Source organism: Ambystoma mexicanum, chromosome 5p (genome assembly GCF_040938575.1).
Source record: "Ambystoma mexicanum isolate Mex_15411 chromosome 5p, UKY_AmexF1_1, whole genome shotgun sequence".
NCBI lineage: Eukaryota > Metazoa > Chordata > Amphibia > Caudata > Ambystomatidae > Ambystoma > Ambystoma mexicanum.
This window is the reverse complement of record NC_090930.1, coordinates 576,736,711-576,762,303: the sequence shown is the minus strand read 5'-3', so window position 1 is coordinate 576,762,303 and position 25,593 is coordinate 576,736,711.

Here is a 25,593-nt window from a genome sequence, read left to right as displayed (position 1 = left end):
GAGTCGATGTGAACTATTGCCCTGGGCAATTGGGGGTCAAAGGGGTTGGGTACCAGATGGTAATCGTACCCTAGTGCTCTAGCAAGGCTGTATGTCACCCCTGGGGAAAGATGACGGGTCACGCAACGCACAGGCACCCCAAAAAAGCAAAGTAAGGTGCACGCAACCCCTCCTAGACCACGTGCGTGGAAAAATAAACCTGCACTACGCTGTGGCACCCAGGAACACAAGAATGAACGTATGCGTGTCACACGCAGCCTAGAATGACCTCTGAAGGGGTACGCGACACACGGGGTAAGCACAGATGTTAAATATGTGCGCGACTCACCGTCTGCCAGGAACAAAAGCGTAAAAAATATGCGCGTGTGCGCGTTGGCAACACCCCCGCCAAAAGAAGAATTGTACGCTGTCTGAGGAGACAGGACAACAGTAGTAGGGAACGCTGTTTGAGGAAACAGGCCCAGGAAAAAGAGGAAAAGAGAAAAAGCTGTCAGAGGTAACAGGGAGTACGAACTGGAAACGCCGTGAAGTAAATCACGTGTGAACCGACAAGAAGTACAGATTTCACCCACTCGCTCTCCACGAAAAGCACGTACAAGGAAATGGCGTTCTACACGTACCTTTTATACACACGTCACAGACGCGCATACGCAATGAGGCCATTTCCACCAATTACGCGCTTTGACACTCGGACGTGTATCTCTTCATTTTTACATGCGCCATTCTCTACGGCCATGCGCGTGACATCACAGCTGCGCATGGTGGCCTTTGGGCCAATGAAATCGCATATACGAGCACACGTGGTAAAACTGCACATCCGAGTTTCATCGCGTGTAATCGGAGGGAAGTGAGCGTACACGCGATTGTCCTTGGTACGTGTATTTCTGGGGTGCGCAGGAAGTTCCACACGCGATTGGTGGAAATCCACGTGTGCTCTGTCATCACGTGTAATGAGGGAAACACCCGTGCAGAACGTCACAGACGCGCTCACGCGCTAAGGGCCTTTGGTCCAATGAAATCGCATATGCGTGCTGACGAGCATACGCGCTAAGGGCCTTTCCTCGATTTACTCGCAGGCGTGCAGGATTTTCACATGCCAAATCACTCCGTATCAAGCTGGCCACGCGTAAGCACACAGAAAACCACGCTCCTGCCCAAAAGGCCGAATTACTGCCCCCCAGATCCCCGAGCAGCCTCCCACGAGCCATCTGCTGCTGCCTGCCTGCCTGCCTGCTGCCACCGTGCCCTGCCATTTGGTGCCTGCACATCAGCCATCTGCAGGGGTCCATTTGCTGTGTCCACCCCTGCTGGAACAGAAGACTCCCGACTGGGATACCATCGCTCCACAGCCCAGCCCAAGGACCCAGTTGCCCACCCACTCCTGCCTCTGGGGTTGCCATGTCGGGCACTGCAACATCTGGCACCACTGGCAACCCCCGGCCAGAGAGGCAGAGGGGCACCAGCTTCACTGCCACCGAAGTTGGTGTCCTGGTGGAGAAAGTCTTGGGGCAGTATGATGCCCTCTTCGGAAGTAAGTGCGCCAACAAGGAAGGACGGACTCGGATCTGGACGGACATCGTGACTGCCATCAACGCGGAGGGGGTGGCAGTCCGCGACTACCAACATGTCAAGAAGCGCTGGGATGACTGCAAGTCCAGGACCCTCTTGAATGCCCGGCGCCTCATGGAGGGGGGCCGGGGCCGCATGAGTACCATCCAGATGAGGGTCTTGGAACGCGTAGGCCCAGCGCTCCACGGCCAGATCCTTGAGAGGCAGACCCGTCTGGAGTTGAGCGGTAAGTGGCCAAGCATTGCTGTGTGAGACAGGGCATGTCGCAGTGTGCTGGTTGTCTGATACTTGCCTGTATGTGTGACATAGGCCATGTATGCATGTGTGTGTGCAGGGACGTCATGCATGTGAGACCAGTAATGTGTGAACCGCATGGTTGGTGCATATGTTCAAATGCAACATGGGTTGCCCTATGCGGAATGGCCACATGAAAGCATGCCAGTCTCTGTTCCTGGGAATGGGTGAGGGATGGGTGCTGATGCCATGTACATGTATGCTGTCCATGTCTGTGTGTCTGACCTGCGTGTCTGTGACTTGTGAATGCCAGGGATGCATGACACATGTCTGTCGCAATGTTCAGGTTCACTGATGCAGCCTAGTCATCCTTGTATCCACTGTGTCTATGGTGTACGAGGCCAGATGGATGAAACTAGGGTGAAGTGTGTGCATGTGATAGGCATGGCCCATGATGCATGTGAGTTCCAAAACAACAGTGTATGTTTCAAGAATCACTTGGACATGTATGCTAATGTCCATAGCATGCGCCATGCCTGTTACCGCATGTGTTTTACCTGCACTGAGCCATGTGTTGTGGAGGGACATGATGGAAGTGATCTTTGACAGTGCCACTCATCTGCTATTGGTTCCTGTCTAGGGGACCATTGTACAGTACCCTGATGCTTGTGTTCTATGTCTCCCTCTACACAGCACCACGTGAAGAAGAGGGCGGAGACGGCTCTGTGGAGCAAAGCGGCGGGGATGCCCCCACGGCTGCAGCGGAAGGGGTGGGTGAGCCCCCACAGGGGCTTGCAATGGCAGAAGACGGGGTGGAGCCATCCAGGTTGGTGGTTTCCACAGAGGAGGAGGCCGCTACTGAGGCGCACATGGGGACTGGTGGGGGCATCCCTGCTGGTGCAAGTGTTGCAGTCCAGGGGCAGGGGCAGGAGGCAGCACAGGTCGCCGTGGAGGGGCCTGTGCATGTCACTGTCCCTGACACTGTGACTGCACCACCATGCACCAGCAGGGATGCCCCATCCCAGGCCCGTCCGTAGGTAGGGGGGGTGTCCATGTCATCTGACTCCCCTCCACGTGCGGACGAGGGGACCCCTGGCCGTATGGAGAAGGTCCTGATTGGTGTCGCGTTGCGCACAGGTGCAATTCGTGATGAGGTGCGTGCTTCCCGGGAGGAGCATGCACGTCATCACGGAGAGCACCGTGCTGACGTGGCCTAGTTGGGATCGGCCATGGTCGGGGGTTTCCTACATGTGACGGCCAATCTGGCGACCCTCTCCTCCTCTGTGGAGACTATGCACCAGTCGTTCTCCATGCCGTCTTCCGGCCCAGATGCCACCAGGGCCCCCTGTGGACCTGCCCCGACCAATGCAGCCAGCTCGGTGGGGATCCCATCCCTGCCACAGTCGGGAGTCAGAGGTCCAGCAGGGGTGAACACACCAGCAACTGGACCCCAGCAGATGGAGGATGTGACGGCATCATCGGGCAGGGCACGTGCACGACAGTGTCGGTGGATTCCATCAGCCTGGATGCCGTCGTGCTGGCACAGGCAGTTACGTCGGAGGCAGCGGCAGGCTCGACGTGGGAGGCATCATGGCTCGGGGCCATCAACATCAGGGGTGCAGGCATCGGCCAGAGGGCAGGAGAACCCTGGAATGGGAGTGGCTTCCGTGTGGGAGCGGTTGGGCCAGCAGATAGGTGCGGAGGGGCAGCGGGCAGAGGAGGAACGGCTCACTATGGTCAGGGCGGAGGAGGGCGCTGAGCAGGGCTGAGTGCCTCGAGGGTCTTCGCAGGGAGTTGGAGCTGGACACTGCTTTATCCCTGCGAGACCTCGGGGCGAGGGAACATGCCCGCCTCCAAGCCATTGAACAGGAGTTCGATGATGCCCTGGCCCATGACAACATCCAGTGAGCCGTTGGACTAGCCCGCTGCCCATGTAAATAGTTATGTAGTTAATGTTAGGTTTCCTTTGTTTTTGCATTTTCTTTGGACCTTTTGGACAATGGGCCAGATTTTTGTATATAGTTATTTTTTATTAGGTAGTGTTGTTAGATAGGTTTCATTTCTTTTGTTGGGATAATGGACCCTGGCCTGTTCACCTGTACATAGTTCACTGTTGGATTTTCTTTTCTTTTTACAATTTACCCATGGAGCAATGGCTTTCAATTATAATTTCCCATTGGATTTTCTTTTGTGGACTGTGACTTTGGACACCATTCCTTTGGATTCTGATTTTTGGTTTTGCATTTTTTCACGGACATGCTTCTTTTTACTTTTTTTACATTCCCATTTCATTTCTGTTAGTTTATTTTTGATTCAATTCATGTTTCCTTTAATACATATTTTTTGATCAAACTTCAATGTGTAGTATCATCTCATTGGTTTCATGCATATCATGATATGGGTTTTGAGATTCACTGACACCCATTGGGTGCATATGAGGGACATGTGTTCGTTTCCAAACTTGCAATTGCTGTTCTATCATGTTATTGCCATTTCTGAGTGGGTGGATGCAATACTCGGGTGGGTGTTTTGCATTTGGAGGCTGACCATAGGGACCAGGGATCTAGATTGTGATGACATGTTGGCTGGGGAACATGAGTTGGACATGAGTGGGGGCCTGCTGGCAGGTTCCCCACAGTGCTGGGGGGTGGGGGTGCAGGGGAACATGAGTTGGACATGAGTGGGGGCCTGCTGGCAAGTGCCCCACAGTGCTGGGGGTGGGGGTGCAGGGGAACATGAGTTGGACATGAGTGGGGGCCTGCTGGCAGGTGCCCCACAGTGCTGGGGGGTGTGGGTGCAGTGAGACAGGAGTGGGGGCCTGGTGGAGGCTGCCCCTGGTGGCTGGGGGGTGGGGGTGGTGGGAGACATGAGTGGGGGCCTGGTGGAGGCTGTCCCTGCACTGCTGGGGGGTGGGGGTAATAGGGGACATGAGTGGGGGCCTGGTGGAGGCTGCCCCTGGTGGCTGGGGGGTGGGGGTGGTGGGAGACATGAGTGGGGGCCTGTTGGATGCTGCCCCTGCACTGCTGGGGGGTGGGGGTAATAGCGGACATGAGTGGGGGCCTGGTGGAGGCTGCCCCTTCACTGCTGGGGGGTGGGGGTAATAGGGGACATGAGTGGGGGCCTGGTGGAGGCTGCCCCTGCACTGCTGGGGGGTAGGGGGTGCAGGGAGACATGAGTGGGGGCCTGGTGGAGGCTGCCCCTGGTGGCTGGGGGGTGGGGGTGGTGGTAGACATGAGTGGGGGCCTGGTGGAGGCTGCCCCTGCACTGCTGGGGGGTGGGGGTGGTGGGAGACAGGAGTGGGAGCCTGGTGGAGGGTGCCCCTGACTGCTGGGGGGTAGGAGGTGCAGGGAGACATGAGTGGGGGCCTGGTGGAGGCTGGCCCTGGTGGCTGGGGGGTGGGGGTGGTGGGAGACATGAGTGGGGGGCTGGTGGAGGCTGCCCCTGGTGGCTGGGGGGTGGGGGTGGTGGGAGACATGGGTGGGGGCCTGGTGGAGGCTGCCCCTGGTGGCTGGGGGGTGGGGGTGGTGGGAGACATGGGTGGGGGCCTGGTGGAGGCTGCCCCTGCACTGCAGGGGGTGGGGGTGGTGGGAGACAGGAGTGGGAGCCTGGTGGAGGGTGCCCCTGACTGCTGGGGGGTAGGGGGTGCAGGGAGACATGAGTGGGGGCCTGGTGGAGGCTGGCCCTGGTGGCTGGGGGGTGGGGGTGGTGGGAGACATGAGTGGGGGCCTGGTGGAGGCTGCCCCTGGTGGCTGGGGGGTGGGGGTGGTGGGAGACATGAGTGGGGGCCTGGTGGAGGCTGCCCCTGCACTGCTGGGGGGGTGGGGGTAATAGGGGACATGAGTGGGGGCTTGGTGGAGGCTGCCCCTGCACTGCTGGGGGGTGGGGGTAATAGGGGACATGAGTGGGGGCCTGGTGGAGGGTGCCCCTGACTGCTGGGGGGTGGGGGTGCAGGGAGACAAGAGTGGGGGCCTGGTGGAGGCTGCTCCTGCACTGCTGGGGGGTGGGGGTGGTGGGAGACAGGAGTGGGAGCCTGGTGGAGGGTGCCCTGACTGCTGGGAGGTAGGGGGTGCAGGGAGACATGAGTGGGGGCCTGGTGGAGGCTGCCCCTGGTGGCTGGGGGGTGGGGGTGGTGGTAGACATGAGTGGGGGCCTGGTGGAGGCTGCCCCTGCACTGCTGGGGGGTGGGGGTAATAGGGAACATGAGTGGGGGCCTGGTTGAGGCTGCCCCTAGTGGCTGGGGGGTGGGGGTGGTGGGAGACATGGGTGGGGGCCTGGTGGAGGCTGCCCCTGCACTGCTGGGGGGTGGGGGTAATAGGGGACATGAGTGGGGGCCTGGTGGAGGCTGCCCCTGCACTGCTGGGGGTGGGGGTGCTGGGAGACATGAGTGGGGGCCTGGTGGAGGCTCCCCCTGCACTGCTGGGGGGTGGGGGTAATAGGGGACATGAGTGGGGGCTTGGTGGAGGCTGCCCCTGCACTGCTGGGGGGTGGGGGTAATAGGGGACATGAGTGGGGGCCTGGTGGAGGGTGCCCCTGACTGCTGGGGGTTGGGGGTGCAGGGAGACAGGAGTGGGGGCCTGGTGGAGGCTGCCCCTGCACTGCTGGGGGGTGGGGGTGGTGGGAGACAGGAGTGGGAGCCTGGTGGAGGGTGCCCCTGACTGCTGGGGGGGTAGGGGGTGCAGGGAGACATGAGTGGGGGCCTGGTGGAGGCTGCCCCTGCACTGCTGGGGGGTGGGGGTGGTGGGAGACACGAGTGGGAGCCTGGTGGAGGGTGCCCCTGACTGCTGGGGGGTAGGGGGTGCAGGGAGACATGAGTGGGGGCCTGGTGGAGGCTGCCCCTTGTGGCTGGGGGGTGGGGGTGGTGGTAGACATGAGTGGGGCCCTAGTGGAGGCTGCCCCTGGACTGCTGGGGGGTGGGGTAATATGGGACATGAGTGGGGGCCTGGTGGAGGCTGCCCCTAGTGGCTGGGGGGTGGGGGTGGTGGGAGACATGGGTGGGGGCCTGGTGGAGGCTGCCCCTGGTGGCTGGGGGGGTTGGGGTGGTGGGAGACATGGGTGGGGGCCTGGTGGAGGCTGCCCCTGCACTGCTGGGGGGTGGGGGTGTTGGGAGACACGAGTGGGAGCCTGGTGGAGGGTGCCCCTGACTGCTGGGGGGTAGGGGGTGCAGGGAGACATGAGTGGGGGCCTGGTGGAGGCTGCCCCTGGTGGATGGGGGGTGGGGGTGATGGTAGACATGAGTGGGGCCCTAGTGGAGGCTGCCCCTGGACTGCTGGGGGGTGGGGTAATATGGGACATGAGTGAGGGCCTGGTGGAGGCTGCCCCTAGTGGCTGGGGGGTGGGGGTGGTGGGAGACATGAGTGGGGGCCTGGTGGAGGCTGCCCCTGGTGGCTGGGGGGTGGGGGTGGTGGGAGACATGGGTGGGGGCCTGGTGGAGGCTGCCCCTGCACTGCTGGGGGGTGCGGGTAATAGGGGACATGAGTGGGGGCCTGGTGGAGGCTGCCCCTGGTGGCTGGGGGGTGGGGTGGTGGGAGACATGGGTGGGGGCCTGGTGGAGGCTGCCCCTGCACTGCTGGGGGGTGGGGGTGGTGGGAGACAGGAGTGGGAGCCTGGTGGAGGGTGCCCCTGACTGCTGGGGGGTAGGGGGTGCAGGGAGACATGAGTGGGGGCCTGGTGGAGGCTGCCCCTGGTGGCTGGGGGGTGGGGGTGGTGGGAGACATGGGTGGGGGCCTGGTGGAGGCTGCCCCTGCACTTCTGGGGGGTGGGGGTAATAGGGGACATGAGTGGGGGCCTGGTGGAGGCTGCCCCTGGTGGCTGGGGGTAGGGGTGGTGGGAGACATGAGTGGGGGCCTGGTGGAGGCTGCCCCTGGTGGCTGGGGGTGGGGGTGCTGGGAGACAGGAGTGGGAGCCTGGTGGAGGGTGCCCCTGACTGCTGGGGGGTAAGGGGTGCAGGGAGACATGAGTGGGTGCCTGGTGGAGGGTGCCCCTGACTGCTGGGAGGTGGGGGTGCTGGGAGACATGCATTGTTGCTCAGTAGTGCAAGTTGACATGTGGGTTGGCTGGGGGGCATGCCCATGGTGGATGGGCTGCCTGCGGGACATGAGCAGGGGTGCAGGGTCGTCCCCCGTGGTGTGGGCTGCCTGCAGGGGCCGTGGAGGTTGTAGAGCGAACACCTGGGAGGACCCACACTGCCAATTCACGTGTAGTACTCCCCAGAACCCCTTAAATACACGTACCCTGCTGAAATCGCGTGTGGAACTTCCCGCGCACCCCTGAAATACATGTACCCTGCTGAAATCGCGTGTGGAACTTCCTGCGCACCCCTGTAATACACGTACCCGGCTCGCACGGGGCCAATCGCGTGTGGAACTTCCCGCGCACCCCTGAAATACACGTACCCTTTTCGCACAGGGCCAATCGCGTGTGGAACTTCCCGTGCACCCCTGAAATACACGTACCCTGCTGAAATCTCTTGTGGAACTTCCCGCACACCCCTGAAATACACGTACCCTGCTGAAATCGCGTGTGGAACTTCCCGCGCACCCCTGAAATACATGTACCCTGCTGAAATCGCATGTGGAACTTCACGCGCACCCCTGAAATACACGTACCCTGCTGGAATCGCGTGTGATACTTCCCGCGCACCCCTGAAATACACGTACCCTGCTGATTTTGCGTGTGATACTTCCCGCGCACCCCTAATGCACACGTACACAGGACAATCGCATGTGGAACTTCCCGCGAACCACTGAAATACACGTTCCCCGCTTGGCGTTTGCTGTTTGCCAGCCCTGTGAACTGGTCCAGGGTTAGTGCAGCCCTTTGCGATTATTTGGGGATTTTGAAGGCTTTTCCTTGCGTGAGGGCGTTCTTGGCGGCGTAACTGGCGCTGCTGCAGGGTCGCTGCGCCACGGCTGGTTTTGGATGCGAAAATCCATGAATACGCTGTGCGTGGAAATCGATTTTAGCGCACGTGGCTGGCGCAGACATTCGCACGGGCACGCTGTGCGCCAGTCGCGTGAGCCACTTTTGTGCGAATTTCTATGAATTACCCTGAGAGTGTCATTGAAACCAACAAATGTACAAGGATCCACGTTCTTGAAAAATGCTGCCTTCTTCCCTTTTATATGTGTATTGTATTGCATTGCAGTCATCATTTATGAAGCACCTCAATGTACTTTGTGGTTGGAACGCCATTGGTATGGAAATACATTCTAATTGTGGACTTAAAGATGCGTTTGTGCATTCATCTGGGATTAGGATTTAGGAGGTTTGGCTAGTTTGGCTAGTAAGCAACCCAGGAGGACAAAATGTGGGTGGGTGCTGTCAGTGGTCAAGACAGAATGTTAGTGCAGGAGACTCGATGTGTGCCCAAGCAGACCGAATTTGACATGGGTTGTCGCTGAATACTAATGGCAGAGGTGTTGAGGCGCATCAGGGGTTTCAGTGCGGTATTCTATGTGAGCGGCTAGACCGAATTTGGCAAAGCTGTAGCTGCCTTTTAGAGTGCATAGATGGAGAGCTGTGCCAGAGTCATGTGTCCACAGATGGGTTGCGATTGGAGTTTATATTCAATGTTGTTTTGGTCGTTCAAATTCATCTTCTGGTGGGGATCCTCAGGATTTTGTTTGATTTTAAAACTGGACTAAAACGTTGCCACTTTCTGTCTCTGCTCGTATGTGTAAACAAATGTTTTGTAGATGTTATTCAGCCACATTTTTAATCATACGCATGTCAATACATTGCTTTCCAATGCTCCAGTACTAGCAACCAAAAAGGATGGCAATCAATCTATCCCTCTAGCTAGAAATAAAAAAAAAAATACATACATTCATTGGTTAACAAATCAGACCTCCTGGCACAAAACCATTAGACAGTATAACCTCCTACCCTATGTGTCTAAAATTTAAAAATATTGACATCAGATTAAGACACGATGAAACATAAACACCTTACCAGGTTCTGTTCAAAAACTGGTCTGGGGTATCCACTGACTAAAACACACAATTAAATAAAACTAAATCACTAACTTACCGCATAAAGCTGCAATTCTGATCCCCCTTTTTACATCATCTTATCAGAAACAGCTTACTATCATCTTAAAGAAGGTGGCTTAAAATAAACACAAACACAATCAGGATGAAGGCACCTCCTACTCACATGCAATGTGATTCTAGAAGCAACATAATAACATAACTAGCATGAGAGACTGCTGCTATCAATTGAACCATTCTAATGGCCTCTCAAATGACTCATTAAAACAATCTATATCCCATAATGAATCATGCCTGACCACTGGCCAAGTCTTAATTGTAGAAATGATCTGCCTAAAAAATTCTAGTTTGCTGTCCACTATCACTTCATACACCAGTTTAGATAATTCAGACATTGGACCTCATTACGAGTATGGTGGTCTGGAAACAATGGTGCTGGTAGCAATGTATCAGCACCCTTTCCGGACCGCCATACTCTGAGAATATGGTATGGGCACGGATCCCCCGGCTAGCCTGACCTGCCAGGAAATCAGACCCTAACCGGCATGTCTCCCACTGAGGCACTGGCACGGTTAGCAACAGTAGCAGTGCTTCAGTGTCCCCATTCAGATGGAGTCCTGTGGGACTCCAAGGGAATGGGGATTTACTGTTCCACCACCACATGTGATATCCTGTGCAAGCAAAACACCAGCAAAACACAGTTGGAACAGTTAGAGCCATTTAACAGTGGAGCATCAGGGTGCTAATATCCATTTTATGGAAATTATCCTTTTCCTTGGCTATCTGGACTGAATTTGCTCTTGGTGCTTTGGAACACTGAAAAATGCTAAGTTACCTTCTGCACAATCATGGAGAAAAATCTGCAGAGCAAGAGGTATCACATATTGCAATTGAACCACTACTTAGCTATGGAGGTGCTAAGAGTTCTCTGTGTCTGAGTGAAACACAGACACACGTTGTAAGAAGGTTGCTGGAAATTCACAGGCAAAGACCACAACCTGTTTTGACCGACATCAGCCAATGCCCTGCTGTCTGAATCTATGCCCCCTGTAATTTGATGGCACAGTGCCAGCACCTGAAAAGAATACATTGACACAGGAGTTCATATCACAAGAGTCTTATCAAATGTCTCAGCTATTAGAATGAAAGATTGACTCTATCATGTCCTTTGGCTGCTCTTCCAAAGCAAATGTAACTAAATAGGGTGCAAATGTATCGACAATTGAATGATTACTCACTAGCACTACTGTTGGTGCTCACGTGAACATCTTGAGATCTAATTCAATCTCTCATCTTTCCCAAGCCCCCTCTTTTTTGCATGTGTATGATGACAACCACATTCCAGGTAGCCAAAACAATCCAACCCCCTCAATACTGACAATGCTACATTTAGTTTTGAAAGCACTGGTAAAGCTGTGTGAGCAAATGAGGTGAAGTTGTATAGCAAGGTATGACTTGGGACTATGTCAATTCAATTTGTAACCAATTGCTGAAACAGATAGTACAGATACCTGAGGAGATGAAAACACAATCCTTAGAACCCATACATTCCTAACACTCAGTAGTCGTTTTATCTAATCACTAGAAGTATCTCCTGCAGAGTCCTAATTCTGATTTGGTGGAAGCACTGGATTCACAGGCAAATTCCCCTTTGAGTGTTGGCTCGGCTTGAGGCATGAGAATGTATCAGAGGGATAAGAGAAAATGACAAAGTGACCAACAAAATCTAAAACAAATAAAACTAAAAAGCAACAAAGACTGGAATAGAAACAATCACAGGATATAAGGAAAAAAGAGGAAATGAGAAGTTTCACTGAATCACAATCTCAATCCAAAAGGTTGTAGTTATTGAGGAAAACTTTGACCGGTATGATTTGATACCGCAATCTGCTCCAAATTGGAAGCATGGTAGGATCAAATGGTGGAAATCCCAGAAGAGGTTACCGATGCAAGATGGCGACTTGTGAAGTATATAGGGTCTTAATCCTTCACAGAACTCTGAGACCAAGTCGACAGAGCCAGACTCTATTTTAGAGCCAACACTGATCTTTTCTCATCATGAAATATCAGTGTGAGAATATATTTATTGGCTCAAAAAAGAAACTCACTTTAATAATGACACTTCAGGCCATTATGCTGTGTTTCAATCTCTTGGCATCCAACAGACAATTAATGGAAAATATCCCAAAGCAAACACACTTCAGATTCTTAGACATTTATGATGGAAGACATTGTTGGTGAGAAGGACTGCCAACGCAACATGTCTAGGATATAAGCAACTCTGCATTCTATACCCATTTTCCATTTGAATTCATAGATGAGTAAGACTTGAAGTTGGCTAAAATTATATATATTACTTTGCACTCATTTCTCGTACGATACTTTATGTTGTATAGGTTTTGATCTTGCTCCGAATTAAGACTACACAGTCGCATACAAAGGCTAGCAGGTGGCAACTGAATAAAAAAGTAATTTCTACCATTGCCAATCATCCAAAAATATTACATATAGATTCAGACTGGAGGTGGCTTCCAGGAATGGTGTCAGCCAGGATGATTGCACTAAGAAGTAGCTAACTTTCCTTTGCTAGAAATCGAGGGGACCCTCTAATATAATTAGAAATGTTATTGTACAAATGTGTCTACCCACGTATTATGTAATCTTGCTGCAAGGAATGTGTGAGACAAGTGAGTATAGGCTGGATGTCTGCGAGATGTACCAATGCTTAACTACTCAGGGAATATTGGGACAACCAAAGGGTGGTTTTGTTCTCTCAGTTAAGAATAACTTGTTATCACATGAATCTGATGTTAAGATAAAGAGTCCCAATTTGCTAGAGGTGGTCATTGGTTGTTTGGTTGAAATTCAGAAAAAGTGAGTCAGACGACCATATGAGGTATATGGTGGAATAACTTCATGACCGACTGGGCATTGACAATGGAAAATGGTAATATTGATGGTAACATACCCATATCATTCACCTGGCAGCAGGGTGTAAAAGGTTCCATTAATGACTATCTGTTTATGTCACACCTTTTTCTAAATGTGTCAGTTTTCATATACATCAGCAGACAGCTAGTGATCACAATATGCGTGTTGCCAAATTCACATTTCTGCCTAGAAAGAAAACAAGCATATATTTGGATGATCTAGCCATCAATGAAGGGAAAAACCAAATCAGAAAGTTTATTAGAGATTCTCTCACTCTAAACTAGAACATTGAACTGCCCCTGACTTGGAAATAAACAAACTGTGCTCTCTCCGAGGCATTTTGCAGGATTTATCTGTGAGTTACACCCTCCGAGAGTAGGGGGAATAAGAAAACACTGGAAGCACAATCACATGTTTGATGCAGAGACCGCACGAAGAAAAAGCGCCCTTGGGAAATCGATATGGTCCCTCAAATGGGATAATCACACATATTGATGAATATGTAATTAAGTGAGAACTCTGAAAAAGAACTATAGGAAATGGTCTAGAAGCCAAAGACAATTATCGCTCCAGAAAGATGGGGAACATATGCTTTATTACCTCCAGCACAGTAATTTCTGGACACTAATAACAAACCAGCATGCCCACAGTGTCTATTGCAAGGCAATGTGGTCTCAGAGTCTGCCAGGTGCCATTATTTTTAGTGACCTCTATAAAAAAAACAAACTCTGAAGATACTTTTGTAATGGAAAGAGATTGTCTGTGGTATGTGAGCACAAGCATAGATATAATATTTGATTCATAAATACTCATTCTCGTGAGCAGCTGGCCCTAATGGCCTTACCAATCAGATTTTGAAGGCCGATAAAGAGGAAATATTAAGACTAAAATGATTTCCAGAATTATGGAAGGATGCTGTCAACATCCATATATATATTCAGTAAAAAAACTTTGTTAAAGGGATGTTATGGTTAAGTTGCGCTACTAAAAACCTATGAAATTCAGTGAAAAAACGTTGTTAAAGGGAAATTATGGTTCGAAGTAAAACTGAAAAACCCCTGAAATTCGGCAGTTATGGTAAGATAAGCAACCATAACTCGCGCCACCACCGTGCACTGCTAACACTAACACCCAGGACATCAAAGATGACATCACAAATGTCATTGATGACATCACTGATGACATCACGTGGCTGGCTCTCCCTTTTTTTCCTTTCCTGACATATCTAGGCCACATGATTTTCTTCAGTAACAGTCAGGAACTAAAAATTGTAAATTACTATATTCGTAGACTTATCCTTCAAGTATGTTCTTAGAATAATTCCCTTATGGTCCAGTCATATCATATGAAACATATACATAGGAGAAGTCACAACCTTGAAAGACAGCAATCCTTTTTGTGCATTAAAATTATCAGTAGATTTATCAGCACTTTCTGATACTTTTGATGTTTTTTTTTACTGTACTTTCCCTGTATATGCTCATATTTTTATATGTTGTACTCACACTATTTTCCTTAGGGTCCAGACACATCATGTGATATATATAGATAGGGTAAGTAACAGCTTTGCAACAGAGCAATCATTTCTCTGCATAAAGGTAATCAGTTAGGTTATGAACACTTTCTGCTACTATTGCTGTTTCTTTTTCCTACTTCAATTCCCTTGTATATATTCATATTTGTATGTGGTGTTGTCTCTTTGTGATTTGTGTATAATAATGCAATTATGTAGTAAGTGGGTTTTATTACCTACTTATCACAAGTTTCACTGTACGCAAAACTCTAATATGAAAACAGTTATCATTTCAATATTCAACATGGCAAGCTTATGAATATTGCACCTCCATCATGTATGCTGCACACGATGCCTATGTTTCTACATGAGTACCTTAGTATACTGGATTGAAGTTAATAATAGAATGCTATTTATATCAATGCATAGCTTAATGCACTGATTAGCACTTGATATTTATTCCAATAATCTTTGACACTTTTTTTTATTAACATTACACTAAGAATCCCTTGTACAGACTTTTCATGAAAGGTAAATGCACATGTGATGTCATCAGTGATGTCATCAATGACATTTGTGATGTCAGCTTTGATGTCCTGGGTGTTAGTGTTAGCAGTGCACGGTGGCGGCGCGAGTTATGGTTGCTTATCTTACCATAACTTCCAAATTTCAGGGGATTTTCGGTTTTACTTTGAACCATAACGTCCCTTTAACAACGTTTTTACACTGAATTTCATAGGTTTTTAGTAGCGCAACCTAACCATAACGTCCCTTTAACAAAGTTATTTTACTGAATTTCATAGTTTTTTAGTAGCACAACTTAACAATAATAACTTTAGGCCTCATTACGAGTCAGGCGTTAAGGGGTTAACGGCGCCATAAACGGCGCCGACCCTTAACGCCTGATTACAAGGTCCCTTAGCGCCATGGTGAGTTTAACGCCTGCTTTTTGCAGGCGTTAAAATCCATGGCGCTAAGGGACCATGGTGCTAATTACGCCACCGTAATTTACGGTGGCGTAACTAGCGCCTTCCCCACTCCCATTATGCCCTATGGGGCAAAAATGGGAATGGGGAAGGGTAAAATGGGAAATGGGGATTTACCGCCCCACTCACCTTGGAATGGGGCGGTAAATCCGCCATCCACCATGGTGTAAACGTAGTTTGCACCATGGTGGTAAGGGTATGACCCAGGCGTAATTTACCGCCTGGGTCGTAATGAGGCCCTTTGACTTTATGTACATACAACATGGAACATACTGAACCCTTTCTACTGAATTTGATGGTCCGCAGACATGTTTGGACAACAGTACCACCACCTAAAAACTCTGGGGAGGTATGTGTAATAGTTATATCATAACATAGGAACATTTAACAAATTCACAAAGCAGCACACATACAAAGTATATGTAGTAATACTTAAAAATGTTACCCATATATGTAACACACTAACCATTCATGTAAATACAATATGTTTTAAAATGGAATATACCAAAAGAAGATAAAGTGGCTTCCACCATAATTACCTCACAGGCGCTCCACAACCAACAGCAAGACCAGACGTATACACTACTGATTACATATCTCACCAGACATAGTAAGTGCACTTCTTTTTACTCATATATTTATAAACTTTCTATATTAGAAAAAAAAAACATATCACTTTCTTGTTTTCTCCCAGAAATGTGTACTACTCTCGACTGGCTAGAGGAGCATTTCCCACGAGAGGAAATGTTAGAAAATAGTCCACCTAATGGTACACACTTTACTGTATAAACCAATTAATAAATATTATTCTGTATACATTTAACATATACATTTTTTTTATTACAGACCATACAAAAATTCCAAGCATCTCACAACAACAATCAGAGGATATCACTCTACAGCAGATTAATCAAAAAATGGACGACCTTATGCAAAATCTTATGGATTTGAAAAACTTTGTGGAAAATTATGTGAAACCCCCAACAGCACAGCATTGTCCAACCTGCACTTGTCCCCCCTCACCCTATCCCACGCAGTTAACCCCAAACCCTGTCTATGGACCAAAGCGTTTCGATGAGCTTTCCTTCCCTTCTTCACCTGATCCCAGTTATCTAGAAATCCCTAATTCTCCTGTTTTTGTTTCCGTTTCTGCCCCACCTTCCCAGTCATAATTGTATATATATATATATATGAAATAAAGTTACTTTTCTTATATGTGTTGTAATTACTTTCAGTTCCTTGTGATAAAACCAATTTAGGTGTCCACGGACACCACGGTTGTTCGGAAATGTTTGTAAAGAAACGAAAATGTGACTGTCCTGAGGATACTACATCTGTCCGTAATGTTCTCATGCAAGTTGAAAATGTTCTAAGAACACTCGTAGTGTCCTGAAATGTTCGTAAATAAAAGAAAATGGAGGTGTCCTTAAGAACACTATTCCTATTCGTAGTGTTCGATAGCAAACAGAAACTGTTCTAAGAACACTCATGGTGTCCTGAATTGTTCGTAAATAAACGAAAATGGAGGTGTGCTTGAAACGCTATGTTTGTCCGTATTGTTAGCAAATAAATTAAACTGTGCTAAGAACAAACGGCTGTCCGTAACTGTTCGTTTTACATGTGACGCACTTTTAATTAGTTCAGGACCCGAACACTGTCCGCAGAACATCAACACGCATGCGCAAAACAATGTCCGTACATTGGGTGTCCTGCAGACGACCGCTACCTTAGCGAACATGCTCACAAAACAATCATGTGACCGCGCCCACGCTCATCTCGTGCTCTAAATACGGACACTATTCGTGTCCCCGACCAGTTTAATAGTACATTTCAAAGTAATCCACAATATGTCTCATTAAAAAATCACCATACCACAAATCCCACACACTAATCCTAACTTTCCACATAGTTTTTGTGACTTTTTGAACCTTTTTTGATATTCGATCTGTCTTGCGGATGGCGCGCATGTCCGGGACCCGTGCACAAGCACCCCGATATAAGACCACGCCCTAGAGCGCATTCTCATTGTGTTTCTCACTTTTCCACAGAGCACACTGAATTTTGCTGCATACTTTGCAAATTTTGACATTTCCATCTCCAAGCCTATGACATCCATGGCCCGACTATTACCACATGGTGCTACATCTGCCTCAGCACCACCCCCACCCCCTCCACCACCACCATTTCCCCAAGGGCCTGAAGAGGGGAACAGGAGTGAGAATACAGAGGAGGAATAAGAGGATGACGAGAATGAGGTAGAGGAAATCCCTACTACCCGCCCTCAGCGTGAATCGTGTGGCGATTGTTTACCGTTCATGGAAACGGTCCTAAGTCTCATGCGAACCGTGTCACCTGTAATGAGTGCAAAATGGTACTCAGTCACGGGAAGCATGGTTCGTATAGCTTTGGGACCCCTACCATGAAGCGACACCTGCACTCATTCCACACTGGGGCCATTCGCAAGGTTGTACCTTGCGAGAAGCGTAGTAGGTTGATTGCCTCTACTTCATGCTCCGTTCCTGATCCTCTCACCACAAGGAACACCTCTGTGGGACAGAGTCTTCCTCAAGCTGCCTCACAGGCCACACAGAATTCCGATGACCCTTACCTTTCGAGGGTCACAGTTGTATGTATGTACTGTGACACAGTACTCTGCAGGGGGGAACGACTTCGGAGTTCTTTTGAGACGATCGTCTCAGAGCAGCAGAAGACCTGCTCACTACCCAAATAAAACCCACTCTACATCTTCCTCTCTCAGCTCGCCCTTTCTTATCCCTGTGGTTGGTGTCCCCCTCCCTTTACCCTCCTTTCCCTCCTCTCCTAGTGTGTCGTGTATAAAAAAGAACAAAAAAAAATACAAAATAACAAAAATCCCCCAAAAAAATAAGGCTCTTTTCAGCGCCGCCTTTCACAGTTAAAAGATAGAAGTGAAGATACATAAAGCATAGCCATTTCCATTTCGTGAAAGTCCGTGGACGGTCCGCGAACAGAAAAACAATTGCATTGCTACCCTATTGAAACCAATGCATTTTTCTCTAACAGGAAGTGGTGGCTCTGAAAAGAGCCTTTGGGAGGTGTTTGAATGTAAAACATTTTAACTACGTAAGACGTACTTCAAAACGAATGCTGTATTTCTAAAAAAGGTCACAATGCATTTTTGTACATTTCTCAGAAAAATCTGATTGCCAGCATAAGTAAGATGGACTCCATCTTTGCGAAAAATGTATGTACTACGAAACAAAATATTTTCATTGTTAAAAGAGTACATGCCAAAATCTCTTAGGAAGGCACAAACAGCCTTATTAACATTACGCCTTGCTTTCTCCATTTGTGGACCACATGAGAAAGAACGAAGCCACACTTGTCTCTGCGCAATCCGTGAAATAATTATTTTAGAGTTTGGAAACGTGTCTATTATCTTCTGAAGTCCTTCTTTCATTGCAAATTGCAAAGAAATTCCAGACACATGTCCTAAACTGTTCCCTCCACAATGAATTACAATTATGTCTGGATGTTCCTCTATCTTCAAAGTTGCACAGAGAGGTAGCAAGTCCAACCACCTCATTCCACGCACTCCATGCCAGTGCACTTCCACATGTGGGAATCCAAGATCTATAGATACTCCACAGATTTCTGCATGCACCTTCAACCAACGAATCCACAAGTTTCTCAAAATCCATACAATCTGTGTTTTGAAACACTCAGCCATAGCTATCTGTTCTTCTCTCTGCAAAAACAATATCTGAGAAAACCTCTCCTAGCACAACACACTCACTAAACTTTACTGACCAATCCCTTGCTTCATCCAATCTCATTTCCATACCTCCCTTCCCCAAATTCCCCGGATGTAATACGCGGTGTCCTAGAACTACCGCCATGTCCGCGAACGTATCGTAACATGTACAGCCCTTCTACCATTCCGATTTCACTCTCTGTGCCATTCCCTCATTGGATGTAGCTAAGCGATCACATGACCATCCACCAATCAAATCCAATAACTCTACATGTAACTGCATCATCATAGAGCAGCACTACAAATGTACGGTGTATCTCTCGGAGTACAAGTCTCATACCATTGACAACCACTATCTACGAGAAATACTACACAAATCTCCAATATTTCTACTTGCAGCTTGGTCCATATCCATATACATGAACAGAAAGTACAGGTATGCATATTTTCTACATAGTACATGAACACATTTTCTAACCGACTTTTACCTTCTATAATCTGAAAAATGAATGGACGATCATTGTTTCATTGTCCTAAAATGACCTGTCACTTACAAACCTTTATATCGTTTAATTTCTTCATACACATACACACACATGCAAATACTATTAAACGAACATTTTTGAAATAAAATATATACACGACATATAATCACACAAAATAACATACACACTCTATGATCAAATCTCAAACAATAATATTTGTACAAACACATAATTGGTTGTAATTTTTTTCGTTTATATAAGTACTTACATACATTTATATAGGACAAGCAGACTATGACATTCACTCACTGTTACGTGCAAAAACAGGCTATGACAATGACTCACTATTACGTGGAAAAGCTTAGTTACAAGAATAGTGGTATACGTTGGTAGATTATGAATTCCACAAACCATAATAAAGATATTTTCTTTCCTACTCTTAGTCATAATACAGTTTTAATGGTTTTCAGGAAGACGCTGAGCATTTCAATTTAAAAAAAATCTATGTCTAAAATGAAAACAGTGCTATATAGCAACCAAATTACTAATTTCTTTCTTTTACAATTGCAGTGAAGCCCATTCTCCTGAATAGAAGCAGCCAATTTTGATTTACAAAGAACAACTAAGAAGCAAACTACTCATTTTTGAAAAAAAAGTAAGTAGATTGTTACCATAATATTTGATTTATAACTCACACGCACTGTACGGTGCATTCATTGTATTTCTGTGCCTAAAAATAGAGATTCTGCACCATTGTGACCAAAACCCCCCCCCCGTCTTAAACAGTGATCTCCTGTCAGAATGGCCCTCAAATTCCTATTTTTCGGCACACAAATTACCCAACTCAATTGTATAGCTTTACCTATATTATTTATTCTTCTCCACACCACCGGCTTACTTTTTTCTGACATCTGGACCCCAGTTTAGTAACACATCAATTGAAGAATACCCATCCCTGGTAGTTCAACTTCCCAATTCACAATCACACACCATTACATACATGTTTATCATCGTACTCAAACAATCATGCACACAACACACATGCATTGCTGAAAACCCCAACCCATACCTTCTGTATTTTTTTTTATTCTGTATAGAATGCCCACCAAAAAGCAACTCCGTAGAAAGGGACGCAGAAGTAGAGCAAATGAAAAGAAAAGTCTCCAACATAAACACCCATCTATAGCAGAATATGTAAAAAACGTTGAAACACAACAGCTAATACAGTCATGTTGTGAAACAGAAGAAGTTTCTAGTGCAATAACTTTGCCTCCTCTATCACAAAGTAAAACGACCGAAAAAACTATTAACAGAAAATCAACTATCACTACAAATAAAACGTCTTCTATAAATCTTGATATAGTACAAAGTATATTAGCCAAAATGTTCCCTCACAAAGTCCTTCAAAATCTGATAAAAACAGGAGAGAAACCAAGTTCAACACTTCAAACCTATCGTAGGAAAGTAATCTTAGAAGTGTTGATAGACAGTGCAATTCTTCTCACAAGAAACTTATTTATTGTTGTGTTAAACAGAATTAAACCACTAACAAAACAAATAACTAAACTTCAAAAAAGACTTCTCAATAAATGAAATGTGAACAGAAATAACTTCTTAAATATCTGTGGAGGTGAATGGAGTCACACTACAAGCACAGAACCATACTTTAATGAAGAAGCGTACAAACAAAAGCAAACAAATACAATTGCCATACATAGCAGTGGTCGAGGTTATGAAAAAGTTAATAATACCATAATGGAACAAGAAGTACTCCTTACAAAAATATGCCCTGAAAACTTAGATTTACCCCTCCATTCGACTGAATCAGAACATCTAATTTACACATGGCAATGCACGTCAATGTGTAACATTCCCAAAAAAATGTTCCAATCTTTACGCCTATTCCTCAATCAATATGTGAAAAGCAAAGACAAAATCAAAATTAAAATACTGCAAAGTATGGATGCTTGTCCAGTACGCAAGCACACAGGACTGCAAGGACATTTGTTGGCCTGCATATCAGGAGCTACTTGCAAAACAACCTTCCATGATATCAAAAGTATATCAACACATCATGCAAGTATAAGAAATCTAGTTTATAAACTATATTATGCAAAAAGTCCTGCTTTAGCACTAGCCAATTTAAATAACATTCTTTTACATGGTACACCAAAAGACCTACTAGAAGAAATCGAGTATATACAGAAAAAATATTTTGGAAATGAAACCCACTTACAAAATGAAATAGCTGTCAACCAACTTCGTAACAAATCTGCACATGGCAACCTTTCACTACACACATACAAAAAAGAAATACTAAAATTTCAAAGCACTTCAGCTGGAGTACCAAACCACGTGTGTGTATGTTGCCGCAGAACGTGTTATAAAAGTAACACAAAAACTATAGAACTTTCATACAAAATAGAAGACAATGAAGATTCTAAATGGTTTGAATTAGCTCTCTACCTTATCGCAGAAAACAAATACGAAATAACTGACCCCATAATACTTTGCAGTTACTGCACTACCAAACTTGACAACAACCAAACTCCTTCACGTGCTATCTCAAATAACTTGGAATTACATCCACTACCAAAACTCCTTCAACAACTTAATTTATATGAGAGCATCATAATTCAAACAGTTCATCCATTTCAAGCAATAATACGCCTTCAACCAAAAACTGCAAAATTACCTCCCTCTGAATTAGTGAAAGGTATTCGTGGAAAAGTAGTGTATTTACCATTAGATCTTAAAGAAAATTTGCACACTCTAGGAGTGCAACGTCCAATGCAACAATCTTTAATTATCGGGGTAAATGGAGTACCTACAAAAGACAAAAAAATTTGGCAACAACTGGTAGATTTACATAAAGTTAGAGAAGCCCTGCAATATCTCAAAGAGAATAATGATTATTACAAAGAAATTAATATCGAAGAAAACTTGAAAGATACAACTGAAATAATTCAAGAGACACAAGAAACTGGTCAATTTGAGCTCCTAGATCCTGCTACAATAGCAAACACTTTAGACCATTATACAATTCACCCATCGCACTCTAATGACACCATAGAAGATTCACTGGAAACGTATAAATGTGTCACAAAAAATAGGATCACCAATCAGCATATGGGAAAAAAGTATAGAAGCACTTGCTTTTCCTCTACTCTTTCCTACTGGCAAAGGAGGAAGATACGATGATAGACCTGTTCAAATATCAGCATCAGAATATCGCTCATTACGAATGTATTCTGAAGATCCCAGATTTCGACAAAATGTGGAATACATATTCCACCTACTCTTTGAAAGTGAACTAGCAACTTTAAGTTACGGAGTTGCACACATATTAAAATCAGGATCACACTTTCAAAATATGACAGCCACACAATTATTACAAAAAGTTCAACAAAAAGATGAGGTTTTACAGACAAATCTTACAAATCTATTAGCAAATATGCAAGGTACTAAAGAGTACTGGTTTCAACGCCATGGAGATGTACGTTGTATGATCAGAAATTGTGGCCCACCCACTTGGTTTGTTACATTAAGTTGCGCAGAATATGCATGGGAAGATTTACATGCTTTCCTACGCATATCAAACGAAAACAAAACAAACATAGATATACTAACACCTGGAGAACTTTGTTCTCAGGATCCTGTTAATGTTTCTAGATATTTTCACCATCGCTTCATTGCTATGCTACATTTTATTTGTAATAAAACTGTTCCTCCCCTTGAAGAAGTGCAACACTTCTTTTGGAGAAAAGAATACCAAGCCAGAGGAGCACCACATGTCCACATGCTTTTATGGATTAAAGATGCTCCTAAATTTGGTCAAGGCAGTGATGCCACTGTTTTACAGTTTATTGAAAAATATGTCACTTGTGAAATTCCATCAGAATCCACAAATAGTAATCTTCATGCAAAAATCTTACAATTCCAAAGACACAAATGTGTCAAATATTGTCGTAGCAAATACAAAAACAAAGGGAAATACTACACCAAATGCCAATTTGGTTTCCCTAGACCAGTTACAAATACAGGTCAAGTGAACAACCTCATGTCTTCAGTTAGACATAGTGTTAAAGGTAAGTCACCTAAAAATACATATTGCATAAAAAGAAAAGAAGAAGAAAAATATATCAATGATTACAATGCAATCATTGCCCACTTGTGGAATGCAAACATAGATGTGCAGTACATTGCAAACAATTCTACTGCAGTTGCACGATATGTCACAGCATACTTAACCAAATCAGAAAAGACAGAGCTCCAAGACCTCTGGAATGACCTGTCATCAGATAAAACAGTGTCTCAGAAATTATACAGCTTGGGCATAAAAATGCTGTCCCATAGAGAATGTGGATCCTATGAAGCAGCCGATCGATTAACTGGTACTGCATTGTATGGTAAATCTGCAAATATAGTATGGCTAAGTCTTGGTCCAGCTAAATCTAGAAAAAGAGTTCCAAAATCATACGAAGATATAGAAACAATAGCCAAACATGATCCCAACAGCCAAGACATTTTAAAAAACAATTTATTGGACACATACTACCCAAACAGGAGTACCACTTTGGAAACCATGTGTCTATACCACATAGCCCAAAACTACACATACAAAAATAATATAAAACCTGATGAGCAAAACCGTAAATACAAAGTGACAAACTGTGATGGCAACTTAGTAAAACTCACCAAACCAAATTTAATTAATCTTATCAAATTGTCGTTAAAGACTCCTCAACATAAAGAAATATATTACATGTCCCTGCTACAACTCTTCAAACCATGGAGAAAAGAAGAAGAAATACTAGATACCTATGACTCATATGAAGACGCTTTCAAAGCCAATGAAAGCAGTATAACTGATGTAAACTTTGCACAGTACAAAACAATGTTGCACAATGAACAGCAACACGAAGAGGAACTCCAGGCCCAACTAGATAAGGACACTCCTGACAGTAGTCAACCTTCTGTCACAGGAAGCCAAGAACCACTGGGAGAACCACTAATAACAAATGAGGCCGAATTAGCTATGATAGAAGTAGAAAACACCATGTGTCACTATGAAGATAAAGAAGACTTAACTACACTACAATCAAAACTAAACAAAGAGCAACGTAGCATTTTTCAAGAAATAACAAAAGAAATTGCACATGGTGTGCAACATGAAAACAAAGAATGCACCTGCCAAAATTACAAACCTATACTATTGTATGTGAGTGGTGAAGCTGGTTCTGGCAAAACATTCCTAATCAAAATCATCAGTAAGTTCCTTCAACAATTGACAAACAACAAACTGTCAGCTGTTGTCACTGCCCCCACAGGTTTAGCTGCCTACAACATAGGTGGTGTCACTTTACACCGATTACTACTCCTGCCAGTAGAACACTAAAACAAGTTAGATTATTACAAACTTTCTGCAGAAGCTGCAATGGAAGTACGCAGAGTATTGAAACAAATGAAAATGCTACTAATAGATGAAGTGAGCATGGTGTCCAACCTAATGTTGGCTTTGATTCACCTCAGATTACAAGACGTACTCAAAACAAACTATGAAGAGCTATTTGCAGGAAAACACATCATTGTTTTCGGAGATCTTCTTCAATTGACACCTGTAATGGGTGAGCCTATTTTTTAAAACATTAGGACACAAACTCTGCCGTAAAACTGTTGACAGCATTGGAAATGTCAAACTTTGGCAACATTTCCAATAAAGAGAATTAGCAGAAAACATGCGCCAATCTGCAGATCTCACTTATGCCAACATCTTAAAAAGTATCAGAGTTGGTATACTTTCTAGAGAAGCAGAAGCAATATTGAAAACCCGGCACATTCATTCACATTATGGTGATAATGCATGTGCTACAGATGTTATGGAACAATTAGCCCACAAAAATGTCAATTGTATGGCATTAATGCCAACTCTTGCAAGCTGTTTCAAATTCAATGAAATAATGTTAAGCAAAGAAATGCAACCAATTATGGAAATTAGCGCCACAGACAAACTAGATGTACATGGAATGACACTACCCATGTGTGACCAAGCCACAGCAAGACTAAATAGTTTAGAAAAATCAATCTCAAACACAGCAGGCTTGGAAAAGATATTAAAATTATCCTTAAATTGCAGAGTAATGCTTAAACGTAG